Source organism: Centropristis striata, chromosome 4 (assembly GCF_030273125.1).
Source record: "Centropristis striata isolate RG_2023a ecotype Rhode Island chromosome 4, C.striata_1.0, whole genome shotgun sequence".
Taxonomy (NCBI): Eukaryota; Metazoa; Chordata; class Actinopteri; order Perciformes; family Serranidae; genus Centropristis; species Centropristis striata.
The window spans coordinates 23,336,366-23,349,990 of NC_081520.1; the positions used below are offsets into that span (position 1 = coordinate 23,336,366).

Here is a 13,625-nt window from a genome sequence, read left to right on the forward strand (position 1 = left end):
TCTAAATCATATCTCCACTATCATCAGGAGGAAAGATAAACACGTTCACACTTCAGCTGATAATCTGATTAAACTGCCGACTCATTTCTGAATCCTAAATCTCCACAAATCCTCCTGGAGCACCAAGCCACCTCAGCTCTGTCTGCATGTCCCACACTTCTGTCTGAACAGAGACAGAGAGGACAGAGACAGAGGGGACAGAGACAGAGAGGACAGAGACAGAGACAGAGAGGACAGGAACTCCCTGTAACTCTGATTTTTTCTCCAGTTTAACATCATCAGTCTTGTTAAAAGAAGAATAATAAATTGTAAAATACTTCAGCTGTGAAGTCATGACACTTGTCAGCAGCACTTCATTTACAGAACATTTATTATGTAGCACTTACAATTTAATGTGACTTCATATAGTTATCATGCAATTCTCATCACCTGTGTTCAGCTGCCAGCTGTCTTAATGTTACATTGTCTGAGCATTAATAAGGTGAAATATTCCTACATAATAATTTTATTCTCTTGTACCTCTGGACTGTTAATGAAGCCTTTAGAAAATGTGAACACAGGACTCTTCAGTGTGTCTGTCTCTGTGAAACTGTGTCAGCAGGAGGTCATTATGCAGCAGACTGAGCTCAATCCACACTCACACCTGCAGATCTGCCCTGCTGCCCTGCCTCCTACAGTAGGAGGGAGTCAGTGTGACAGTAATCAGAGCTGAGACACTGCAGAGATTCAGCAGCTCAACATGAACACTAGAGATGATCAACACAGCTGGACACAACATGGAGACACCCAACCACTGTTCACAGCCACTCAGTGAAATGTGAGAGGAGAGTTTTTAATGCCAGCAGAGATGGAACAAAAGATAAGGTGAGGATGAGATGGTGAAAAAAGAGGAGAGACAGATGGACAAAGAGTTTCAAACAAGAAAAACAGAGTGAAGTGTGACCTCATCACATGAGACCATGTGTTTACATTCAGCTGCACTATCCTTCAACACTTAAAGGCAGCGAGACACAAAGTGAATTTAAAACTAACAACATGTTTTATCTGTCGGGAGATAAAAGACTCGTTCTCTCCTGACAGTCGATACAAAATAACAGAACAATTTCAGGAAAAGATAAAGACTTCAGTGAAACTAATGCTGTAATGACTCTGACACAGAGAGAGAATTGGTGTGTTTGAATTATCTGAAATGATCATGACATTTACTGAGCTCAGTATTCATTATACAGTTAATATGTCTCTGTTATTCATGCCAGTAAAGACACATTTTTGGTTCTGCAGGGTGACAAAAGAGAAAATGGAGCAAAGAAAGAAGAAAATGTACATTTGATTGAACTGAAGTTTCAAAGGCTTCATGTACAACTGATGCAAACTGTTATCTTTAAATTTACCAACACAGATCCTTGCTCTTCTTCTATACATCTCTGACTTCACTCCAGAAAGACTGACTTCAGTCTTCCATGTCAGACTAGAAGATGAGGAGCCATAAACTGTGAGGGAGTTTGACACATTTCCTGACTAAATTAAATCATTCTGCTGCTGTTTTCTTGTCAAAATAAGCAGAAAAGTCAAGAGATGCTAAATCCTCAGCAGCAAAGGAGGAACAGGATGACTAAATGGGTCAAATCAGTTAGAACCCGTCTCCAGAAGTCTGAACGGGTCATGGAGCTCTTAGTTCCCTGCAGGCTGCTCCCTGGCTTTTCTTTCTTTCCACTCAGGGAGGTTTTGTATCTGGACTCTCTGTGAACATGGAGCCAGAGTCGGTTACTCTTTGTTTGAAAGGTTCCAGTTAAAGGTTTGATTCTGTGTTCAGTCTGTTAAGTGCCAGCAGACGAGCAGACAGTAAGACTTGAGATGGTCAGTCACTTCAGTCTGGAGGACTCTGGCAGCATTTCATGCTGCTGGAGAAATATTGGTACAGAAAAAGTATTTAATATATTATAGTAGATACTGACTCAGATGCTATGACTTAATCATTTCAGGTAAAAACCAAATGTGCTTTCTATCAGATGCATTAAAGGCAGAGACACCTACTGTTTTGTTGTCATTTGGTCTCTAAAAGTCCCCCTCAGGTTACACTGATCCATCACTTTCACTTTGATATGGAAGTTTAACTTCCAGAGCCACAGCACATCACTCACATAATGATGGTTCATTAAATGATTTCAATGTTGAGCTCAAATGGATCATAGTTGCTCCCTGCCTGTTATTTATTAGTGCTGATTTGTTTTCTTTTGTTTGAGCTGAGAGACATTAAATTAAAGTAATTTGCTGTTTAATTTCAGAGAGATCATATCATTATCTGTGTGTTATTCTGACTGTGTGTGTGTGTGTGTGTGTGTGTGTGAGAGAGAGAGAGAGAGCTGTGTGATGCTAAAATAATGTTAAAACATGTTGAATTGCACAGATGAAGCAGACACATCTATGTGTCAAAGTGAAGATCTACTTTGAACTCATCAGTGTAACTGCCTGCAGCAAAGACATGAAAGTCTGTTATTACAAACATCTGAGCACATGCTGCTTCTGAAAGATGTTTTTCTGTTATTATTGTCTTTATTATATGGTGACAGTAGAGAGACAGGAAGGAGGATGTGTCGTGTTCTGTGTGTCTGTTAAACATGATGAACTGGCCTTTTAGAACTTGTTCACACTGTTTGCTGCACAGACAAGAGAGCAGCTCACATGTTGTTCTGTTCTCTCATGTACAATGCTAACATCCTGTCAGCAGAATGAAAGATCAGCTCATCTATCACCACTTCTGCACACATTTCACTGCTGCTCTTCTTTGTTCTCTCACAGAATGTGCACATGTGCAGCTCGTCTTGTTTGTACTCAGCAACAGTTAATCAGACAGAACTGCAGGCTGTTTACACAGAGCAGAGGGGAGAGGAGAGGAGAGGAGAGGTTGCAAGAAGATGTTGTAAAAATGCAAATTGTTCAATATGTACAGCATGTGGAGACACATTTTTATATTATATATTTAATATTTATGACAATTGTAAAAGTGTTTGTTATGTATACATTAATTTGTATTCCAATTAAAAAATCCGAAAAATATTGTTCTTTAATTCTCAAGATGTATTTTTTGTATTCATATATACTATATATTATCTTTATTTTTAAAGAAATCAACTGTTAAATAATTTATGGTTGTTTGCTGTTATTTGACAGTAAGTGTTGCTGCCTGACTTTTTACCATTTATTTTTTCATTTTAATTTAATTTAATTTATTTATTTGTTAATTTAATATATTTAATCTATTTAATTTATTAATTTAATATATGTTATGTATTTTTTTCTATTAATTATATTTATTTTAGTAGTGCAGGCTGTTTGACAGCGTCCTCAGACTGAGACGTGAGAAATATTCCAGCTGTTTATGACCTTTATGAGTTTTGTTTCTCCACTGAGTGTTATAATCTCACTGTACAACAACTCAGTAAAAGTGATAAATATGGATTTCTCTTGTCGTGATCCATCCTTTCCTTCAGCTTCATTACCCATTAAGACAATAACTACAGCAGTTGTTGAGCTGAATGGCTCCTTATGGTGTTTCAGTTATGTCTCTGCAGTTTTTATTGATAAATCACATCACTGAAGTCAACATTAAACACATTAAATCCTTTAAATAAACACATTGTTCTCTAAAAACACAGCTGCATCTTCTTTCAGGAGAAAGAGAACATGTTACAGCTGAGCCACTTGAAACTATAAAGCTGTCTGCAAATGTTCTCTTCACACATATTGTGTTTCATCTGTCAGCTTCCTTTAACAGACTCCATAAAAGAGCTGTGTTGATGAGTGTAAAGAAGAGTTATAAAATGATACTTTACTGCTGAAAGCTCATTTCACATTTCCCCCTGCAGATCTACAGATTCCAGATATGAAAAGCCACTATCTGCACAAACAGCCCTCTAATAATCCACAGTGATTACATCTATCACCGCCTGAATATTCAATCTGTTCTCCTCCACAAAGAAATCAATCCTGAACAAACAAACCAAAGCAGAGAAACTTCAATCTCACAAAGTGGGCTTCATTTGTAATAATGGTGAACTGTACTGAATAAATGTTTGTTGATTTATTAAGAGTTTCTACTTGGAAGAAAACTGTTTTTCAGAGCCATTTAGATTGTGTTGTTATATATCTCAGACAGAAGATAGATCATTTTGTTTTGGTTTATTGAGCAAAATAAATGTCTGTTAACTAGTGGCTGCATAATGATTCTAATCAAATCCAAAATACAAGATAACACTTGCTTGATAAACAAATGATGTGTTTGTAGAAAAGGACAACTTTATGTGTGTTGTTCTAAAGGACTCAGTCTCTACTACAGCGGTAGATACAGTAAGACACATTGCTGCAGCACACAGCCTGATCCACTACAGAGCTTTCTCCTGCAGACAGATAGAAACTCTTCCAGCTGACAGGTGACACCGAGGAGGGAGCTGTTAAACCTGCTGAACTGTGACAAAGAGCTCAACTGACCCTCCTCTTTGTCCACTGCACTAAATCCATCCTGCTGGAGGAAAAGCTGCCTTCAGTGCAACACACGTGTGTTTCCATCAGGAACTACAAGGAGACACTATTCAAAAGGAAAACCACTAATTTGCATTTAAACAGAACTGACATTTAAATCTGAGACATTCATCAGGATTAAAACCAATGGGATGCTTGATAGTGGAGTTCTTTAGCAGCTTCCACTGGTGTCATAACACACTGATGTGGATGGAAACTAGTTTGTGAAGATATCTGCAAACAGAACATGAAACACATGAGCTGCAGACAAACCTCAGGCTCCTTTAACTACAATAACTGTTCATCTTTCTGATCTTCTTCTTCCAGCAGACATTAAACCACATGCAGCTGTCCCACTGTGTTGGAAGACCGTTTGGACACAGTGGACAAAACACATGCTCGCTGTTCAAACAGAAACATTGTGACTCTAAAATATCACATGCTGAGCACCAAACAGCACTAACAATATGTTACATGTGTTCAGGGTCAATTATATCATTATTATTGAGATTAGGCTCTGGCTCATTTCATGTCCTCTTCTCTGTCTCTGTCTTGTCTTCTGAGTTTGTCCTCTATCTCTAATCATTCTTCTTCTCTCAGGTCCTGTACCTGCAGCAGGAGTCACACCACTTGTTTCTGATCTGTCCTGCTTTCCCAGAGACACTTTAGAAAGGGACGTGATGAGGCTCAGTGCTGAGAGTGATATCTGTCTCTGAGGCTGGACGGGTTGACATTTATCAGGAATGTGTTGAATAGAAGTTATATCCAATAATCTCAGTATACTGTAATCCTTTAAAAGACATCAGTGTGTGCACGTCCTGACAGATGGATGAGACATTGTCTCACCTGGTGGGGGACTCTCCTGTACTGATATTAATAATGCAGTGTTGAAGAGGCTGTGCAGGAGGATACAGAGGTAAGGGAAGCATGCAGCACATACTTCATATGGACACTATGGTCCTGGAGACACAGCTGCTTTCCAAGAACATTAATACAACACTGGGAATATGAATTGTAGGGAAACATTTTATTTTTTTTATCAAAAGAGACACTTTGTTCCTCACAGGGCAAAATGTGAATTCAAAATGAACCAAGCAGATTTTTAAGATAAGCAAAGGTTCAGTTCAGTTCAAATTTACACTGGAAGCATCACAGCTCCTGTGAGACTGTAAACATGTTAAAGATGGTGTGAGGAGAGTGAAGCTAACATCTCTGAGTTTAATGTGAAGTCAAGAGCTGCACAGCTGGAGCTCAGCAGGCGTCTTCTGAGACAGAGAAAACCCTGCAGTGAGTCAGGACGACACCTCAGTTTCACTCTCCTGTAGTGTCATGGGATTATCACTTCAGCTGTTTGAAGAAGAATATTATCGTCTGAGTTGACATTTAGCAGGAATGTGTTCAAAAGAAGTTATATCCAATAATCTCAGTATACTGTAATCCTTTAGGAAACACCTCATGTTGGGGATGTGCCAATTTTCTACACTTTAACGTAGACATATGATTTAAAGTTTAAACGGGTCACGAGTCCCTGGTGTATTTTGGGTCAAATGGGCATTTCGATTAATACCACGGTTTTTACGAAATCGCAGTTTAAGTTTTGTGATTATATTCAGAGCTTTCAGCGTTAATAATGGGTGTGTATTGGATGGAATGTTTGGATCTAGAGTGCATGACATCACAGTTACAGTTCAGATAGGCTGGGAATTAGTTTAATTCTTTCAAACAACAAGTGCTCCTTCCCACAACTTTCAGTCTTCATTAACTATTTCTAGTGCAGATTGTAGATATAGTTGTGCTTTTTGCAGACATCCTACTCTGGAGTCAATTGGATTTATAGATTTGGTTCAGTGAGCCTCAATGTGACAGCAACACCAGCCAACTCTCCCATAGAGACTCATGTTAACTGGGACCAGAAATTTCAGAAAAAGACAGTTTTTTAACTTGCCATCTTGCTCAGAATTGTTTTATTACGGACATGAAACCTACATCAACACATTCAGCACAGCCTTATCTTTCTGATGATACTATTTAGTTTTTAGGACTCACAGTTTTGGAAAAAGTGGAGTATATTGAGAGGTCCACTCTCCATTTAATTTACCTTCTCAACTGTTAGATATCAACTCCACTATCCAATTGACCTATGGCTAAGCCACACCCCCAAACGCGATGAGCCAATCACAGTGCGCATAGCTAACTCAATACACTCGGACATTCTCTGCTTCCACATCCATTGAAATGCATTGGAGTTAGTCCGTTTTCAATCGTTTTTATGTGTTTTTTGTTGAGATTTTAAGTTTAAAATGGTCAAACGGTTTGCATGGGGTACATGCAACTCTGACACAAGGTATAGCCCAATAATATGGGAGCAGTAACCCGGTTCCCTATGGCAGTGATTCCCAACCGCTGTTCCGCGGCACACAAGTGTGCCGTAAGAAATCAATATCTATCAATATCAAATCCAGCGACTCCATCTTAATGAGCGCTAACGAGGTCGGCCGGCTCGTTAACAAGAGCCTCTTGTTAACGAGCCGGCCGACCTCGTTAGCGGCAGTTAGCTACAGTTAGCTCTGTAGCAGTACAGTGTGTATGTGCTGCTGCTGCAGGAGGTGTTCACTTAGCGATCTCTGTTTGTTTACAACAAGCACCGGAATGAGCGGTGTCAGTGGGGTGAAAAGACGAGTGAAAACCTCTAACCTGTTAATGAAGGCCCTTTTGGTGACTTCGAGATGATATTTCATTTTTCTGTCTCCAAAAGTGATTAATTGCCTCCTGTGAAATTTCTCTGACTGTCACAGCTGCCATAGCGCCCGTCACTGACTGTTGACAGGAGCTGTGTCCCAATGTCAAGGATCCTTCCTTGGTAGGATCCTTCCTTCAGAGTCGGGTCCTCCGAAGGCAAGGCAAGAGTCCTTCCTTTGACTGGTGTAATGCACAAATGGGACAGCCTTTGGAGTGTGCAGCTGTGCGTCATTGCGTAATTGGACGTCCTGCTTAACTTCAGCGCCGCTCTCGGCCCTTTGGCTAAGATCAAGTGTAGTATCTGTTCTTATCAGTTTAATAAAAAATAAATAAATAAATTCAGCGCCGCAATTTCAAAATCAGTTCACGACATGAATGTGTCTCTGGCATCAGCACTCTGACACATATTTGTTAAAATGGAAGAAGATGCTTTAAGGTTGAATCTCCACGATTTATCAAGTAAAAGCCACAAAGTGGATTAAACCTGAATATTTAACTGATCCTGGCTGAATTTGGCCACTACTTAGTTTCATAAAAGCAGCGGAGCATAATTCATCATGGAAATATATTCTGTGATTTTTTATTTTTTATTTTACAGTACAGTACAATAGCAGTTATTTATAAATAACAATAACGGATAATAGCGGACTTTCGGTCCCTGTAAACACAATAAAGAAACGTATAACTTTCTGAATGGCATAGTTGCACATAGTACATCATCATCGGACGCATATAAATTAATTAACAATAACTTTAACAACTGAGACGGCATTAATTAACTTAACCGGCAATGTATCAAGATGACGTTTATTATCTTTAGCTTAATATTCTGGCATTTGTTTATGTTTATGTTTTTGCTTGACTTTAAACACACGTTTTGTAAGTTATGTGACAACATTCAGTATAAACTGAAAATACTTATATATTAAAATGCATATTGCGCCGCCGCCGTCGCTGTTTCTACGCTCGCCATTTTTAAATCTCCCGGTAGACCGGTGTGCGCAATGCTTTATGGGTAATCGGAGCGCACGGAGGATACACACGTGCATCCTTGGAATTTGGGCAAAAGAAGGACTCTGTCCTCCGGAGCATCCTCGACATTGGGACAGTCCTTCGGCGGATGTCGATGACGTGGCATCCTTCAAATCCAGCCGTTTGAGCATCCTTCCTTGACATTGGGACACAGCCAGTTTGTCCGAGTGAGTGGAGGGGGCGGGGCTTAGCCATAGGTGAATTATGCACTCGTCACCTAGCAACCATGAGTGCTTACTATTCAAAACAAAACAATTCTAATTTTAACTTTCGATTCCAGATGGATGTAAAAAAAAAAAAATGTGCATCCCTCTTTAACATAAATATATCTACAGCTTCATAGTAAGTTGATATAAAACTAAAAACTATTGTTCTTTTCCTTCATCTCATAAACATTTAAATGAGATGTGATTATAGCACTTTTGATTTCCTCCAAATCCTGATGATTTAATCCAAAGTCCCAATCAAACAGTGGGATGACTCATTCAGACATTTCCTTCCTTTCTGAGAGAGAGAAGAATCAAAAAGTCACCAACAATAAGCTGTGTGATTGTGCATATGTTTATGTGTGTGTGTGTGTGTGTGTGTGTGTGTGTGTGCGTGTGTGTGTGTGTCTCAATAAGGAGCTTGTAGTGTTGAAATGACAGTGACGGCTGTGACAGCATGTGTTGCTTTGACTGACAGCTCCTCCAGGTGTGTTCATGCTTGTTATCCAGTAGCTGTTCATTATAAACTCCACTGTTCTGACTCACTGACACCATCTCCGCCACCTGTTTTCTAAAGTGAAACTCTGCTCCTGTCAGACAGCAGTCTCTGCCTCAACATGCAGTGGAGTTTCACTCTTCAACCTGATAAAACTCAAATGATGTCAGCTCTCTGGACTCAGAGGTCAAAACTAATGTGCAGGATGAAACAGACACAAGCATCAACAGATCACCACTGATCTATTAATCGTGACTCTCTAAAGCTTTAATGTAAATGTAAATGTAAATCACAATTGCATCTGCTTCTAAATCTGATCTCAGCTGATAGACAGCTTAGAGTTCATGCTCAGATAGACAGAAACCGTTTTCTTTGGAGACAACGTGACACAACCAGGAATGATTAATGTGATTTATCTAAACTCCAGAAGGAGAACAACAAAGTCCAGGTGGAACAACGGCCACCAGGAGAAGAACAATGTACTTATTGGTTTAAAAGTACTTATAGTTATAAACTCAAGCAAGTTCAGTGAATATTTTACATTTGGAGCACGGACTTAGAAGTTTTCAGCTTTTTACTTGAAGGAGGTAAACAATGTTTTAAAGTAAGTTTTAATTCAAAAAGAAGAGGAATTTCTCAGTCAGAAAGTGAAACGCTGACGTCCAACAGCAGCAACACAACAAACTAGTTTTGTTTGGCAGCATAAAAAGTGAAAAGGAAGGAAATCAGTGGTGCTGTCAGCAAAGTAGCGGACTATTAAACTCCCGGCGAGGTTTGAGTAATTACATCGTGATATATAAAGCCCAATAATCTATATAATATCCGAATATTGCTATTATTATGATGGAGAGATATTATTGACCTCTTTACATTTACTAATAATGATGTCCTAGTGAGAGGAGCGTGTGGCAGCGCTGATTGGAAATGTTTCTATTCAGGGCAGCACCGCTAGTGAAGGAGACGCTGACGCTCCGGTGTCCAGCTGGATAACAGTAAACAGCAGAAGACAACAACATTTAAGAACCTCGGCTGGTATTCTGTTTAAAGAATTTCACGATCGCAGGGTTGATTTATTTTTGGATTATGTTTTAATGATAAATTATGTAGTCTAAACATGTTTTGCTTTGTCACTATTAAAAATAAAAAAACACCACAGAGTTTTATCAGCTCTAAGATCAATTCTCCGACTCAGACGTGTGCACTTCACGCTGACTCAAATTTGCGTACACGAGCTGAGAGTAGACGTGAGATCTGATCGTACCGCCCGCTCACGTCCAAATTGATAAATGCCGAGGCTTGCGTAGAAATAATCTTACGCCCACTTCACGCTCACTTTCTGACGTACCCTCGTTTGATTAATGAGGGCCATTGTGAGTAAATTACTAAATCAAATGGACTAAGTTAGAACCCACCCTTGATTAATTATGTAGCAGACAGAAATTCCAAAGTCTGAAATTATCTTTGCATACAGTTAAAAGTGAGTTTTGTGAGGGAAAGAAAATATAAAATATAAAATAAATTTTCTCTATCTTTCTTTCTCTTTCTCTTCTCTCTTCAATATGTTCTTACTACAGTCATCATGAAGACATCAGTCTGTGGTGAATGGTGTTTTGTGAACCCAGGGCCTGTAATGATACAGTCAATCTGGCTGTAAAGGTGTAATTGTGGTGATAACAATAAAATGATACAGCTGTTGCAGTTAGAACTGGTCCTGGATCCTTTATCCCAACGAGACCACCTCGTCAGCTGTAGACTCAAAGACCTCCGACACAAAGCCGCCTGGAGAATATCGGGCTGACAGCAGATCACATCTGTAGGGATCACTGGACTGTGATTGGTCAGGCTGCATGTATTGATACCAGGGATGATATTATAACTGTCATAAGACAATATATTTCTCGATGTGTCTCTGTCTCATGTACCTAAATAGAAAATAAGTGAAAAAGTGAATCAAGTATTGCTGAAATGGAAGTCCTTTTTTGACCTGCTCTCACATAACACAAACTATAATTACTCATAGAGAAGTGTCAGTGTGTGTGTGGGCGTCTTGAAATATGAGTGTGAGTCGACACATTAGGGTCTCATTTATCTGCAGAAACAAACACATTGTGTGTTGTATTCATCCAGTCAGCTCCAAACAGCCGTAAACATAATGTATGACACTAGCTGCTCCACACAGACCTGGAGGCATTTGGAGCGGACACATAATTACATTCATCAAAGGCCAAATGCTCTTTCTGATTGTCTCATTGTTCAGAATGGCTGAGAGCTTTACAACATCTAAACAAGAACTGTGTCCCACTTTACTCCAAAGCAGCAGTCACATGATTTAATGTGTGTGGTTTATTAGAGTTAAATGTAGCAGCAGAAACAGAGAGCTTCCCTGAATGATTCTTCCCTGAACACGTTCTCTCTGTCAGTGTGGAGCAGCTCAGGAGTTCAGTCTCAGGAAGAAAAAACATCAGAGTGAAACAGAGAGCTCATTGTTCACTCTAACAGCCATTCTACAGAAAACAAGGAGCACATTTACAGGACTGACATCAAAACCTGCATTTAATGTGTCATATCAGATGAGAGACAGCTTCTATTTGTTATCTGTGTGTTTTTCTATGTAGTCAGTTAATGCAGTCTGTCAACCTTTCAGTTCAAGAAAATCCATGTTTTACACCTTTATGTAGCACTGTAAGTATGACCACTATGACTACTATGACTACTAGGACCACAGTATAGATTCTCGGTTCAGGTGAGTGATTGATACTAGTGCTCAGGAATAACAGACCACAGACCAGTGAATAAGTATTAAATGCCGGCTTGTTTATATAGTGACTGATTAGAAAACAATAACCATGTGATGGTACCAAACACTATTACATACACAACAACACACACAAAAGAAAAGAATGGTTCAATTTCCCCTCAACCCAAATTAATCTGAGATCTCAGGAAAATAAAGTTATTGACCCCTATTCATCTCTTTTGGATTCAATAAAACCTATTTGAGTTGAGGTATAATTTTGTACCTATGTTTCTTCTATCGGTTGTTTAATCTCTGATATCTCCTTTGAGTTTACTCAGTTTAAGTTCTCATTTTATCTCAGTTAGGCCTATTTATGAATTTAGTTCTATTTTCCTACTTTCTCTTTAGTTTACTCACTTTACATAACCCATTCATGTAATACCAATTTGGCACACAATAAGTGAAAAAGTGAATATATAAAAGAAAACACTCAATTGTCAGATCTCACAGAACAATTAGAAATTACCAGTCCTTTAGTTAAGTCCTTTCGGTCCAAATGAAATTCACTGTGTGTCTCTGCAAAACCTGTTAGTTCTGTCCTCCCATGATCCACAAGTGTCAGAATCAGTGTCTTTGCCCACAGTGTGCAGGTGAGTTTTGCAGAGTACGTGATCCTCAGAGTGTCTCTCCTATGGGTAGCTCGCCATCTTCTTTCCACAGCTCCAGGTGTTGTCACACCCCAGCGATCCCAACTAAAAAAAACCTGGCCTGCCATACAACAAGGCAACGCACAAGCAGGCATTTTAGCTTCACATATATCAGTAAAATAAATGAAAATAAAATCCTAGCACTGAAATACAAGTTAACTGTCAATTCAAATCCAACCCGCGACCTGAAATGGCAGCTGGGCTCTCGCTTTCACTCCTCTGCGAGGTTAACTTGACCGTGCACATGCTGTTTTTTAGCTTTTTGCTACACATTGCACAATTGAAAAACACAAAATACACAGCTTAACACTCGTTTAGACTGCCTTAGCTTAGCTGCTAGGAATATCGTCTTCACATTGATCTTATACAACAAAGGAATAACCTGCTAATACACACGCTAAAAAAATAGCTTTTTGACTCACCTAATCCTCGATCAAAACTCAAACAAAACAAAATCCAGCGCAGACAACAGGTTGAAAACAGTATCTTCCCAAAAACGTAAAAAAAACAAGATATAAACCTCAAAACACACTTCTTTTACTCCTATTTACTTTCTTTCCGTCTCGCTTTCAACTTCTCCGTTTACCGTCTATAACATGCTGCTCTTGCTCTAATTATCCTCTCCCTCCAGCAAGCGGCGCTAGTGTTACCTGATTGGCTGTTACCGTGACACTTGTTAAAGGAGCAGTACACACAAACATAATGATACATAGCACAGTCTCACTATTTTTAAGGCTTCTTGTTACCTTAAACACAATTGTTATTGTATTTGCTTACAATTAGTATTGACCTAGGTTTCTATTCGTTTGTTATCATATTCACCTATGTCATATCTATGTTCTTCTTCTCAGACTGACTGAGGCTGAAACCTCAACAGCTTCAAGATTTCAGACTCACTGAAGCAAAACTTTGACATCAATGTATCAGTTTAGAGCTTCAGTCAGAGGAAACAAGACAGGGACATGTTAACACTCCGATAGTAGTAAAGGGGTTTAAGGTTTAGTTATACAAGTCTTCCTGTGTGATATAATACCTTTTTAAAGGCTGTATTGGCCAACACAATAACTAATCCATCATGTAAATCTCCAGAGAGTGAGACTGACCCAGGAACACCTACTGTTGTCTGATATATACTCTTATAGCTCATGAGGTCTGAGGGTGAACATGTTAACAATGGAATATTATTTTCT

The 13,625-nt window shown here is 39.1% G+C and overlaps 1 non-coding gene across 1 annotated transcript; it reads left to right on the forward strand.

Moving 5' to 3' along the window:
* The first annotated feature begins 7,517 nt into the window (after positions 1 to 7,517).
* On the forward strand, positions 7,518 to 7,704 carry LOC131970927 (U2 spliceosomal RNA). Its single transcript, XR_009394330.1, has one exon. It is a non-coding gene; the product is annotated as a U2 spliceosomal RNA (small nuclear RNA).
* Positions 7,705 to 13,625: the final 5,921 nt, after the last annotated feature.